This window comes from Daphnia magna, linkage group LG7 (genome assembly GCF_020631705.1).
Source record: "Daphnia magna isolate NIES linkage group LG7, ASM2063170v1.1, whole genome shotgun sequence".
Lineage (NCBI taxonomy): Eukaryota > Metazoa > Arthropoda > Branchiopoda > Diplostraca > Daphniidae > Daphnia > Daphnia magna.
This window is the reverse complement of record NC_059188.1, coordinates 6,234,669-6,249,481: the sequence shown is the minus strand read 5'-3', so window position 1 is coordinate 6,249,481 and position 14,813 is coordinate 6,234,669. Positions and strand designations below refer to the sequence as shown.

The following is a 14,813-nucleotide window of genomic DNA, read 5'->3' as shown; positions in this document are numbered from 1 at the left end:
GTCTTAACCGCTATGGCCATGGCGTAAGTATTGGAAAAAAAATTTTCAGCTATTTCGCATTTTAGTACTGAATAAGTGTTTCACACACACGTATTAGCGGGAATTGTAGTTAACTTTATTTCATCAATTGTGCACCTTAATTTTCTAGATCCCCTTCCGATATCCCGTGAATTATTTCAGAATTTAATTCTGATTTTCGGGTGCGTTTCTTAAAATTCTTATATACCCCATCTTTTTCGCCATCTTTTGTTAGTATGCAGCTCATCATGAAACGTTGCATTTCAGACAGCATTTTTTTATCGCTCTGAAATGAGCGCGAAGTTGCCGTTGCTACTCTGTTATCTTTATGTTGACATTTATCAAGATCAAATTCTTATTAAGTCAATAGGGTTTTTTTTCCAATCAATTGTGTTTTCCCGTTTGCGGCGTTGCCTAGTTTTCTACATCATGTTTTTTATTGTATGACTCGACCAGTGAGGCAGTGGCTGTGAGTGACAGAGAGCGGGAGATAGACTCGGCCGATTAGACGTTTTTGGTATTGGCTGACACCGTATACGGTATGTTTCTGCTTTGAAATAAAAAACAAAAAGAATAAGGCAACGCCACAAACGACGCAATTTTTCGAAATAGGTTGAATTTAAAACATAAATAAAAAATTCTCAAATTGACCGTCATTTTGATTTTGGTCCCAAAAAATCGGGAATGAAAAGGAGCCCTAGTGGATTTACTTTTCTAGCACACGAACTGATAATAAAAATTCTAAAAATAAAAAAAGGTGTTTTGCCCTATCACCCCTGTAGACGACCGTCCTCCTTGACTAGCAAACCTAGCGGGGAATCCTGGAACCACTTAGTAAACACCCGCCGTTTTCCCTTACAGAGAGTGATACGGCGATCGTGTACAGTATCCTGCACAAAAATCCGAACACCGATTAAATTTTTTAAAGCCACCTATTGGCGGGGTAGTGGGTTTTTTGTTTGTTTTTCTTTAAGGGGGAGGGTAGACGGGGTGATGGATACGACTAGGCAGGGTTGGGTAAGTCTAGACATTTTGAAAAAGTGCCTTAAGGTATTACGCTTTAAGGCATGTTACAAGTCGGGACATTTTTGCAACCCCCGGGGTGGTGTGTTTTTTAAAACGGCAGTTGGAAATTTAGGGCTTGGGCTTGGTAATGTTGCTTAACGAAACAATTTAGCTTGTGTTCCAGCTGCCTGTGAATGTTTACGTCGTTGTCAATGGCGTAGGTGTAGTCTTTCTGAAGGTGATGCTTGAGATCGGTGTTTGATTCCAGATGAGGTGATGAATTACTATGGTTACCTTACGAGAAATTCTCGTTCATATATAAAACAAATTTCATCGAGCAATATGTGCTTTTTTTGTTTAATAAATAATTTGAAAAATAATAATCTCCTTCGTTCTAAAGAAATTAAATTCGAATGAAGAATGCTATAATGATACCAAATATTTCGCAATTTCTTATGAGGAATCGAACACTGATCTACGGCGTCGCAATCAGAGGCTCTACACATATGCCATCCGTATCGATATAATCGTGCACAGGCAGCTATCTAATTTATTTGGGAAAGAAATATTACACAGCCTAAGTCCAGCATTTCCAACTGTCGTTAAAAAAAACACACAACCCTGGGGGTTGCAAAAATGTCCCGACCAGTTACTTTCCTTAAAGCGTAATAACTTAAGGCATAAAAAAAATGTCTAGACTTACCCAACCCTGCCCTGTGTGTTCCTCACCCCATCTACTCTTCCTCTTCCTCTCTATTTGACACAATTAGTCTTTTTAAGTTATCTGATTATACTAAAGGACTTATTCATAAGGAAAAAGAAATTTACTTAGAAAAACGTCTGCTTCTTGTTCTACAGTTGTAATACGGGGAGGGGGGGGGGTGTTGTGGAAAGGTAAACAAGTACCTTTCAAAAAGTTTCCTGGAAAAATAACAGCTTTTTTGGAGATAAAATTTTTTGTATTATATCAGCACAGAGGTATAGCACACGATTCCAAAAGATTTTGTAATAAGACTAACTACAACTTAATTAAATATATTATTTTTCATTTCCCTCCTATAGGGCCCGAGAGGACAAATACCCCAGGTCGGAATTCAGCCTTGGCAACTCAGCATCCGATCTTGGTCTATACTGTACCTTGCTATTATATCGTGATTAAACTACCAAATTTTGGGGTTTTATCTCATTGTTTTTCAATAAATAGATATCATGAACGCTATTCGAACCACTGTACCTTGGATCTCTTCCTTGAATTTTCAGCCCAGTGTCTTACCACTGAGCTACGTTTAATACAACATAAGTTCCAAATATCTTAAAAAATACAATTTAAGTGCGTGGATGGTAGAAGAATTTTGCGAAAAGTTTGAAAAGATTTTGAAACATTTGATTTTGATATTACGTCCTAAAATTTTGTTTTCGAACATCACCGATTGATAAAAATTTATATTGTAAAATTTTCAATTTTTAATTTACGACGAATTCGAAGGGTTTAAACATTTTTTGGGGTGCAAAGCTTTTGCTGTAATTATTTGAAAGTCCGTGAACACAATAATATTATGAGCAAAAATTATATTTTACGATATTTTTATGTACTATTAGTTTCTTTTCTCTCTATTTGTAATACATTTTTAAACACTGATTTTTTGGGTTCTAATTTATGGGGTTTAAGCCCCAACAATTTCGTGTTACAAAAAAAATGTATTTAAAATCCCAGTTATTTCGTATCCGCTACGAATTTTTCGTAGCGGATACGATTAATTCGATCGGTGACAATTTTTTCTTGGTTAAAACCCACGAAAAACTTGTAACCTTTTTAACAGTGAAGGAATCGTACATTTGCATCTCATTTCGATAGTTATCTGATGAAAGCTTTTTTCCAGATGGAAGACGAGTATCAGGCACGGTCAACTACGGAGAATGTAAATTACCGCCCAAAAAGTATGTTTTCGGAAATTTCAAGCCACGTAGGATACAAACAGCCCGGCGGGGATGCTGGAATTCGAAATGCTAGGGTAGACATCGTTACACTTCCCTCTCGGATATTTACATCCCATTTCAAACAAGAGCCGTCACTTTGTTTTATAGTATATACATTTTTTACGTCGGTGGCATGCTCAATATGTCGAAACTACCTCGAAATGTTACACGATCACCAAATCAATTTTCAACCTTCAAAATAACTGTAGAAAAACATATGCGTTGTTTTATACAAAGCCGACCGCCATGACTATTTACTTGTGTAAGGAACGGTCAACCGCGTTCCTTACATCCCTTTCTCCTTTCCCACGCTTACAACTCTTTTCCCTTCTTCCACCGATAAGTCATCTACCGATGGCTCTGGCCTTCAATCTCCCTTCTACCTGGCCTTCAAACGTGTGAATTCTCCACATAAGTGTTACATTTACATACAAAATATTAATTCCCTTTGCGACACCTAACCCTAAGTGACCTTGCTCCTTCGTATAAATGTTGCCTATTTCCAGATTGTCAGTCAGTCTCTCTTGCAGTCTTCCGCAGTCTTCATCAGCAGTCAGTCTTGTGTCAGTCTTGTGCCCTACTTGTGCCAGTCATGTTCCAGTCGCTTTTCGTTCATCTATGAGTCTCTTTGCAGTCTTCGTCAGTAAGTCTCTTTGATCGGACTCGTCTTGTTAACTGTTATCTCGGTCTTTGGCAAAAACGTTGTGCAACAATAAACTTATCATCATCACTCACATCTATTCCCCATATTCAATATTAAAAGTAAGGAAAAGTAAGAAAACCATTCCCCGTCCTTACATTTGGTGACAGTGAACTTTGTACCCCGAACCCCCGAAAAGATTTTAACCAGTGCCAACGTTAACCGAAAGCAACATTTTAGCGCCATCTATCCGTTACTGAAAAATTAATTCAAAATGCAAAAAACTATCAAGATAAATACGACGATGTTTAAGACAGTATGGAGCGAAAAAATTACACGTCAATTGAAGAAATTTGGAAAAAATTTTAGAGACATTTCTACACGTAAGTTTGAAACTCAAGTTTCTACACAAGAACCAGCTATAATCATCAGTGCCAAACAAACGCCAGATAACACAAGCATAGGCACCAGCGAATCTTTTTCCATCACCATTGAACTTCCAACAACGATAGGAGATCAATCCCCAAAGGAAGCCTCGACAAAATTGGAGGAAAACGAATCTTTAACAAAATGCGCTACCTTAACGGTTGTTCAAGAAGATTTAATAGCCATGTTAGAATTCAAACAAAAAAACATATCTCCGCATCTCGTTCGTCTTTTGTTCCTCTCCCACCTGACGTCACAAACGTCACTCGTGCGTTTCTAGTGTCGTCATCGTTCTGCGTCTTTTGTGCTACACATCAAGAAACGTTTATATACTCTCTCTCCTCTGTCCTTGTTGGGAAGTTATTCGTCTCTATTTCTCTCACTCATACTTTCTCATCTTGGATATAATTCCTGACTGTAAGTCTAATTCTTCTTCTGTTCCATCCAATAAGCTACTAACAATTTACTAACAGATAACTAGCATACTGATAAAAATAATTTTGTGTTTCCATATGCTACCGATTACCCGACCGATAATGACAATAACGAGTAATGGAAAGACTCTATTTTGTATCGCAAAAATTGTTCTACTTAGCGGGGGGGTAGGGGAGCCTACCGATGATACAGTCTACATTTTTTCCAGACATTTAATACCTAGGGCAAAAAAAAAGGTGTCTTGACTGATATTACCCGGCCTCGTGGCTTTATAATGATTTTGCGCCAAAACCACCCTACCTCTCCTTAAAAAGTTAAACTATTAATATTTTCTACCCACAGATAGCTTTTTCAAAATAAATCGGTGTTCACCTTTTTGTGCAGGATACTGTACCCTAACGTGCTGCATAGCATAACACAACGAGATGGATTCAATATCCTCAAGAGAAGGCAGCGTTCAAACTGTAAAGTTTAACGGAAAGAACTTCAACATATGGAAGTACAGTCTGTTCATCAGACTACGAGAACATGATCTAGTTCCCATTGTAGAAAGAACAAGACCAAGACTAGCAGTGGTCCGAGTAGCTGGAGAAGTCACCAATCAAGCTCAGATAGACGCATGGTCAAAGGATGATAACTTGGCTATCCATTATCTTTTTAATACATGCCTCGAAGAACAACAAAGTTCATTGCTGACCTGCAAAACTTCCAACGCTATATGGGCATCAATCACAAGCCAATACCAGCGAAACTCTATTGAGAGGAGGCATGCTATCCAACAGCAATTTCTGAACCTTACCTTCAACGCTGAGCACGGTGTAAGAGCTCACGTGGAAAGAATAAAACTTCTCTCAAAGGAATTGACAGATGCAGGGTGCCCAACAGACGAGGGAAGCATCTGCAACAAGATTCTTACATCCCTGTCAGACGCTTTTGTCGGTTTCTTCACCGCTTGGGAAAGCACTACAGCCGCTGACAGAACTTTGGCAAATTTAAAGACAAGGCTATGTAACGAAGAAGAAAGAAACAAACGACGACGTGGAAACGGTAGTAGCAGCTCAGATAACCAAGCATTCTGGGGCGGACCACCAAACTCACCCCAATCTTTTGCTCCCGGTCCCTCTAACCGAAGTTCCTCAAATAACAATTCGAGACCCTACCCACCACACACCACAAGGAGGACGGCAAAGACACAGAGGAGGAAGGAGAGGATCTGGTGGTCGAAACGTTCACTTCGAGTCGTCAAATCAAGGAAACCCAAGAAGAAATGGTAACTGCAACTACTGCGACATTTCCGGCCACTGGGAAAAAGAATGTCATTTCAAGAAGCTAGATGACGCCACGCTAGCGAATACTCAAGCCAACTCAGCTTTATACGAGAAGAGAGACCCGACCGCAAATTTCGTTCAACTAGAACACACACCCTTCACCGGCCCGATCGTCGGTCTCGTCGCTCACTCAGCATGTTTATCATCTCACGCTCCCCCGAACAGCGATTTTTATCTGGACTCAGGCGCCACCCAACACATGTCCCATCAACGCTCACTATTCACTAATTTTCAACCCATCCAACCGGGACTAAGATGGATAAGTGGAATTGGACAAAGTCATGTCGAGATCCTCGAGACAGGAAACATCATTATCACGTCGTTGGCGGAAGGAGCTCATCAAACCATCACTCTTCTCGACGCTCTATACGCTCCCAGTCTCGGAATTAACCTAGTCTCCGTTGGATCTATCACAGCCAAAGGAGGAGAGATACGTTTTACCAAATCTCACGTAAACGTCGTTCGAGATGGAAACCTGCTACTTACTGGCAAACGCGTCGGCGAAACTCTATACCGACTCAATATTTCTAATACGAATACCAGAGATGCCAACCCACATCCAGTCGTCGCATCACTCTCAGCTCTCACGAAATCATCTCCTAATTCCATTCAAGAGTGGCACCAACGCCTTGCACATCTAAACTACCAAACGATTATCAAAATGGCACACAGCGACGCAGTAGTCGGGCTCGACCTCCCAACCGGAGCTGAGCTCCCAACAGAGAGCTGTCATGATTGCACCGCGGGTAAACTGAAGCGGAAATCGTTCAACCTAAGCTCCACACCCAAATTCTCCCGCATTGGTCAATTAATCTCTTGTGACGTATGGGGCCCTGCCCAAGTCCCAAGTATCGAAGGAGCTCTGTACTGCTCCAATTTTTGAGACGGCTGCAGGGACTATCGAGCCGCATATTTCCTCAAGGCAAAGTCGGAGGTTGCCGTATGGGTCAGAGATTTTATCAATCGACTTCACCCACAGACTCGGGAGCTGGTATCATGCATCCGAACTGACGGAGGAAAGGAATACGGGTCAAACGAACTCGAGTCGTGGCTTCGAAAGAAAGGAATCAGACACGAGACCACCATCCGCCACACACCGCAGCAGAATGGACTAGCAGAGAGGGATAACCGCACTTTATTTCAAGGTGTCAGAACACTCCTCGCCTCCAACAAATCTCTGCCCATCAACCTCGGGGCGGAAGCTGCCAATCACAAGATTATATCCTAAACCAGTCGCTATCCAGCACCTGCCCCACTATGACTCCACAGGAAGCCTGGTATAATGTAAAACCCGATCTGTCAACTCTGCGTATATTCGGCTCCGAATTCTACGTGCTGGTGCCAAAACTAATCAGAGAAGGTAAACTCGAGAACATCTGACTTCTCGTGTATTTCGTAGGTAACTCTGAAACACAAAAAGGTGAACGTTACTATGACCCGTCATCAAAAAAGGTAAACACAAGCCGCGATACTACGTCAATTCAAAGTCACTACCAACCCCATCTATCTTCTTCCGATCCAATGACCGTGCAAAGCAACGTAGAAGTTTTTCCCCAGAATGGCGCATGCAACCACGATTCGGCGCATCCAGAAACCGAATCATCGACTCTTTCTCAGAAAAATGATGCAATATGTGATCTCGAATATGCCGCGAACCACGGGCAAGCAACGGACGTCAACCTCGTCAGACCATCGCCATCGCTCCCATATCAAGACGCACAACAAACTACGCCGACCACACCGCCAGCAAAGAAGCGGAGATCAGTGCGTATTCGAACCATCGAGGAAGAATCTCAAGTAATTGGCAGTTCCCCACTTCCAATCCTTCGTCGCTCCTCCCGTGTGCCACAACCAAAGCACATCATCAGCATGCACGCAGCTTTCACAGTCGATACTGCTCTCACCCTGGAGGAAGAGCCGGACCAGTACCAGGATGCCATGACCAGCAACAAGGTTTCAGAATGGAAGGCAGCCACCCAGAGGGAATAAGACTCGCTAATAAAAAATCATACATGGAACCTCGTGTCGCTTCCCACCAATCGCTCGCTGATATGGGCTCGGTGGACCTTTAAGATCAAGCCGGCGTTCAAGGCGTCTGAGAAAATCTACAAAGCCCGCTTCGTCGCTAAGGGCTATTCTCAATGTCCTGGCATCGACTACAAGGAATCTGAAATCTACTCTCCTGTATTAAAACATGACTATTTCCGCGTCATGTACTCCATTGCCGCGGTCCACGATCTCGAATTATTTCAACTGGACGTAAAGACCGTGTTCCTATACGGCGATTTGGACGAGGAGCTATACGTCGAGCAGACCGAAGGCTTCGTCGAACTCGGTAAAGAAAATTTAGTCTGTCGCCTACAGAAACACCTATATGGTCTCGTCCAGTCGGCAAGGAAATGGAACGAGAAGTTCGATTCGTTCATCACACAGTTCGGCATGAAACGTTCGATTTCCGACCCATGTATATATTTCAACCAAGGCGAAACAACCGATGATCTCACCCTGCTAGGCATCTGGGTGAATGACGGCATTTAAGCAACCAAGACAAAAGAAAGGGCTACTGCGATCATCCAGTAACTGGAGACATTCTTCGAGATGACATCCAAGCCAGCCAACCTCTTCATTGGGCTGGAAATCACCAGGAAACGAGAAGAAAGGAAGATTTTTATTCCCCAGCCAAACTACATCCGATCTCTCCTACACAAATTTAAAATGACAGATTGCAACCCAAAAAGCGTTCCAGCCGACCCTGGGTCTCGCCTATCAGTGATTGATTGCCCTTTACGCTGTGGCGTAACACCTCTCTCCTCAACTCCATACCGGTTAGCCGTCGGAGGGCTCATGTACGCAGCAAAGAAGACACGGCCCGATATCCTATTTGCCGTTACCGCCGCCTCCCGCTATAACCAAGATCCCGGAAACGCTCACTGGTCAGCGGTGAAACGAATCCTTTCTTATCGGCACAATCAATCACGGACTTTTTTACAGCGAGACGGATTCGGCGGACCTTCTCGTCGCTTACTCCGACTCCGACTTTGCTGGCTACCCGGACACCAGGAGGTCAACCTCCAGGCTAATTTTCACTTTTAATGGAGGGCCCGTCTCCTGGACAAGCAACCTACAGAAACCTACCGCTAACTCAACTGCAGAAGCGGAATATTACGCGGCAGGACACGCTTCCAGAGAGATCGCCTGGCTAAGAAGCCTACTGAAAGAAATAGGTTTCGAACAACTCGCACCTACACCTCTTTTGTGCGACAACAAGAGTATGATGCTCATGGTACAGAATCCCGTCTTCCATGATCGCACAAAACACATCGATATAAAGTACCACTATGTTCGTCAGCAGTATAAGCCAAAGTCATCGAGCTACTATCCGTTCGTTCCAAAGATGAATTGGCAGACTTGCTAACGAAGCCCCTAAAGCCTCAAGAGCTTAGATTGAATCGATCTCGCATCGGCGTCGTTCCAGTCCCACAAGATTAGGACGACATCAACAGAACATGCGGATCACAGCAACAACAAATAATTTTTTTTTATTCCTTTTTTTTTTTATGCCGTGCCACTATATTGGATTAAGGGGAAGTATCGCCTCATGTTTTGGTTTGAGGGGAAGTGTTAGAATTCACACAACAAAACATATCTCCGCATCCCGTTCGTCTTTTTTTCCTCTCCCACCTGACGTCACAAACGTCAATCGTGCGTTTCTAGTGTCGTCATCGTTCTGCGTCTTTTGTGCTACACATCAAGAAACGTTTATATACTCTCTCTCCTCTGTCCTTGTTGGGAAGTTATTCGTCTCTATTTCTCTCACTCATACTTTCTCATCTTGGATATAATTCCCGACTGTAAGTCTGATTCTTCTTCTGTGTGTTTATGTCCTCACTCCCGTGTTTGACACTATTATTATTCTAACCAGGATATTGCATTTGAGCTGTATCGAGCATTTCACCCTCGCTGTGACGAGACGGCACTGATAGAACCTCTGATCTACCAAGAGACGGTAACTTGAATACAAATACTATGTTGCCCTAATGAAGGCTAATCCCTTGTTTGTGTTAATTATATTCAACAAGCCATCTCTTACTACGAAAACAAGGATCAAGTCTTCCCGAAGAATATCAAGATAAATAGCTTTTTTTCGTCAACTGAAGAAATTCAAACACATTGAAATCGAGAACCGAGCAATATCAAAGATACTACCTATTCACCAACAAATACTACCTTAAAGTGTTCGGCTCTTTGTTTTACTAGAACAACCGCTTGATCTGCTGTTAACTTCAGACCATCATGCATCAAAAAGCAGTTCAACAACCACCTTTCCAACACCCTTATTAAGTCCATTCTACCAAAATATTGGGAGCAATTCAAGAAATTTGAAAAGAACCTTACAGCTTTAAAAGGTCACTACTGTATTCAGCGATTCAGCGATCCATTAAACCACCCAAGGCCCAATGTAAAGATGAAAAATACCACTTATCTCAACCATACCTCTATGCTTAATCCAAATTGGAAATTAAGACGACGTCACCAACCATCTCCAATCGCCGATTCTTGACCAAGTTTTCGTCATTCTCATCGTACTTCCAAACACAATTTACTATCACCAACATGTTCATCAGCACAAGTGACTCAACAGCCATCAAGGAAAGATATTTATCCACGGATATTTGACCCATCACGGAAAGGAAATTCACCCACGGACTATCGATCAATGCATTTACTGTTTAAAATGACTTCGCTGACATCACCATTCTTTTTCTAATTCCCTTTACTATTTTATTTTTCACAGCAACCTAAGCCTTAAAACTAACTTTAAAGGTCTAATATCAAATTTAGTTTTCATCGGTGCACACACAAAAATCAACAAAAATTATATACAATTATCCTCCTCCAGACGGAGTGCATCCCTCATTATCCTTCGACTGCCGCGATGATGTGCTAAGAAATAGACATTGTCCCAGTCACCATTCTCCCCTTTCTGAGAGCAAGGTGTACTAGGTTTAGACACCCCCTCTCAGCCACAAGAGCTAACGAACTGAAGAAGACGTCTGAATCCGAAGAGACCACGTCGAGTTCAACGCTCATGCATCTACGGACATTTCAGCCCTGGACCTGCCTATGTTACAGACGTTTCTGGCATTACAGATACCGGGTGGATCTCCGCATTCTTGGACCTCTTGATTCTCGCCGCTGCGGAAAACACGTCCCCTCTTCAAAAATTCAAAAAAAAATGTCGCACCTTTGTTTTCCCGATTCATATTTAACCTATATCTTTTATAGATTGCAGGACGCAATCTTTCGGCACGGGATGTTATGTGAGGAACGGTAAGCCGCGTTCCTTACATCCCTTTCTCCTTTCCCAAGCTTACAACCCTTTTCCCCTCTTCCGCCGATAGTTCATCTACCGATGGCTCCGGCCTTCAATCTCCCTTCTACCTGGCCTTCAAACGTGTGAATTCTCCACATAGGTGTTACATTTAAACACAAAATATTAATTCCCTTTGCGACACCTAACCCTAAGTGACCTTGCTCCTTCGTATAAATGTTGCCCCTTTCCAGATTGTCAGTCAGTCTCTCTTGCAGTCTTCTGCAGTCTTCATCAGCAGTCAGTCTTGTGTCAGTCTTGTGTCAGTCTTGTGCCCTACTTGTGCCAGTCATGTTCCAGTCGCTTTTCGTTCATCTTTGAGTCTCTTTGCAGTCTTCGTCAGTAAGTCTCTTTTAATCGGACTCGTCTTGTTAACTGTTATCTCGGTCTTTGGCAAAAACTTTGTGCAACAATAAACTCATAATCATCACACACAACTATTCCCCATATTCAATATTAAAAGTAAGGAAAACTATTTTCTTTCCCCGTCCTTACACTTGGTATATATACAACGATCTTTATGACATGCCTCTTTGTTTTTTTTTACTTTACTTTCTGATGTGGTTAACATTTACACAGTGTTTACTGTAACGAAGAATGATTCACGTTATAGTCGTTAATAAAAGACGACCAACATCTGTTTTACTTTCGATATTGTTATGATCCGGTCCTGCAAATTCATGGAGAAAGAGAAGAAAACAACGAGAGCGAGACGACCGTGGCTTTCAGGAAACCAACGACGAACTGGCGTGGGGAGGAGAGAAGAGGAGAAGAAAAAAGGGCATTTGGGAGGAGGGAGGAGCGTGGGGATCGATCGAGATTGAACACGCGTTTTTGGCGGTGGTGTTGTGAGTGAGTGTTTTTGAAGGTGTTTTTCTTGATCCCTGATACTTTGATCAAGCGGTGTCCGTGAATCTTCGGAATGGACCAGGGTACTAATTGTTCGATTTACGGAGTCTTGTTGTTTTGGTTGTCTTGGGTGTTCGTGTCTTGATTCCTGAAGCGAAGTCAAAGTGTCCTGGTCATAACAATATATTTATGCAGAAAACAATCTATAGTTCATTTGTCGTGTTTCAATCAGACAAGAGACGCGGTTGATGAACGACAGGTCTGAACAACGCTAAACCACCATGTAGCAATGTCAGGATAGAATTTTTCTTCATATTTTCATCAATTAACAACCGACACAGTTGAGATATGCCATCAACAGGTGCTGTGCAGTCGACAACGTATTTCTGTCTTCAAGCAAAGTAACTCAAATAGAGCTTGTCGTCGTTCATCAATTTATTGAGATGATTCGCCATGCACACTGCGTGGACTATCTAAATCTCTGGCGTCTACGTACGATCCGACTGGAAGATATGAAGATTAATCAGCATCAGCGTAAACCCCCTGTACCGTGATCCGTCGGTCGGTACAGCTTCTCTGTCACATCACAATCAGTGCACAGAGAGCTCTCAAAACTCAAGTAGAAATCGTAATAACGATAAGCATGAGATCGCAATCGACTCGATTCGCACAACGATGACTGTCGCTTCCACATAAGCCGTAAATATCAACCGGAATGAAAAGCGATAAACTGTAGATCATTGATTCACGCCGGTTGTCTGTTTTACAATTCGTAGCGATCCAGGCCAAACCACACTGTTCTTTTCAACGACAGATAAATTTGAAATGGATTTTTTGGAGAATGCAAAATGTCCTCAACAACCGGACAACCATTCAGATGCGGGTAGTTCAAACTGGATCGGGATGGTGTATAGGCTATTGTTGATGCATTTCACGCGACCGTAAGATGATGCTGGCATCATTTTAGTTCACTATATGATCCATCGTCATCAAAAAAACAACTGCACTGCTGTGTTCGATCGCAGCGGTCGAAATGCGCCCTCCGAATCCATATTAAGATTCATTCTTCCTCAAATAGGTGGTTCAATTGCAAAATAATGATTTTACGATCAAGATGCTTGGAGCATGCCAACGCTTCTGTCGAGTCTTAAATGGCTCCAACGTGCTAATCGTTTATTAATCGAATAGGTGTTACGCGTAAGATATTTAATCTCCTCACTTAAAAACTATACCTGTCCGTGGAGGGACAACAGATGATGATTTCAGTAAGCTGGTACTACCAGCTTCGTAAGTTTCTATTATTTGCTACCAGGCTGGTAGCAAATAATAGAAAGCTATAACTGCCCCGATAAAGCTACTGGCCAGCCAACAAATGGCAATGTTTCAATCGCCAGCCTATGTGTTTGTATATTTTCTCTGTGTTATAAATGTGTATCATGGCAGAAGAGATGCTGCATTCTTGGTGGTTGAAGTGCAACTGAAAGCCAGACAACAAACAACCGTAAAATACAATACAAAAACCTGTATGGTCATGCTGGACGGCTAGAGTCGAGTCAAGGCGTAAAACACGTAGAGCAAGTTTTTTTTCTTCTTCCATATAGGTTGTATTTCGTAGTTCTTCGGAGGATGAATGGTAACTCTGCATCTGATCGTATGCAAGATCTGGCTACAAAACCTAACCCCGAATTGCAACATGATTTACTCGCTAAATTAGTGTCGATTCAACAAGAGAGGGTAGGAGCAACTTGATTCGAGCAATCGCTTTCAACGAGTTCCATTCTATGAATTGAGGTTAGGCTACCTCTGTTGACAAAATAACGCACCAACTCAGACCCCAATAACACGGAAAACACCACGGTCTTCGAACTTTTAAAGACGTTGAAATGCGGGAGCCAGTTGAAAATAAAAATCAAATTTTCAAACATCAGAGCAATAGCACAACTAGGAATTTATGACCCATGCCCATGAACCTTACGACTTGGCGTACGCTGTTAAACACGGGGAATCGTAACTTCGTAAGTCAATTCTAGTGACTCCCAGAAAAGCGACAGAAAATTAACAACTAGCAGTTACTGTGTTCAACTGCCCGACGGTCGCACTCAGATCTTCACTTACACAGCCGATAGTTATGGCTACACCGCCGATGTTAAATTCGAAGGTAAAGCCAAATATGCCGAATACGTTCACCCTAAACACAATACTTCCTCTGCTCCAGCCTACCAGGCACCCACTGCTCCCGTTTACTCTGTTTCCAGCCTAGAGGGCCCCGTTCCCGTTTCCTCAGCTCCTCAGCACAGAGCCTCCCTACACCAATCCTACCTACCCTGTTCCAGTCTACATATACCTTCCAGCACTTATACTATCCCCATTGCTCTCTCAAAATACTAGATCCTAAAATATTTTGTCGACCAATTCAATATATAACATCCGTAGGAGGTCTGATCCAACAACACAAAACTAATTTATTTCTATCCATCATTTTTGGCTTTGCTGAAAGTACGGACCGCAATCCTTTCGTTCAATGCAAGCTGTCCTTTCTGATAACAAATGTGCTATTCTAGTTTCCTCAATTGCCTTGGCAAATAATTATATTTATCACATTTTGCCTACTGCTCAATTTCCGGTCCTTTCCAGAGCCAAAAACCGCATCGAGACATGCTACAATTCGTAATTTACCTATATACAGCGGATCTAATAACGCTATAATAATTTTTTAATGGTCCGTCAGTATCAACCAGACTTTCCAGTTTAAATACAATCTTTG

At 42.2% G+C, this 14,813-nt stretch overlaps 1 long non-coding RNA gene across 1 annotated transcript; it reads left to right on the top strand.

Annotated features, from left to right (window-relative positions):
* The first annotated feature begins 4,803 nt into the window (after positions 1-4,803).
* Positions 4,804-11,634, top strand: LOC123474047. The gene is made up of 3 exons (XR_006648666.1): positions 4,804-9,680; positions 9,752-9,835; positions 9,909-11,634. It is a non-coding gene; the product is annotated as an uncharacterized LOC123474047 (long non-coding RNA).
* The last annotated feature ends 3,179 nt before the right edge of the window (positions 11,635-14,813 follow it).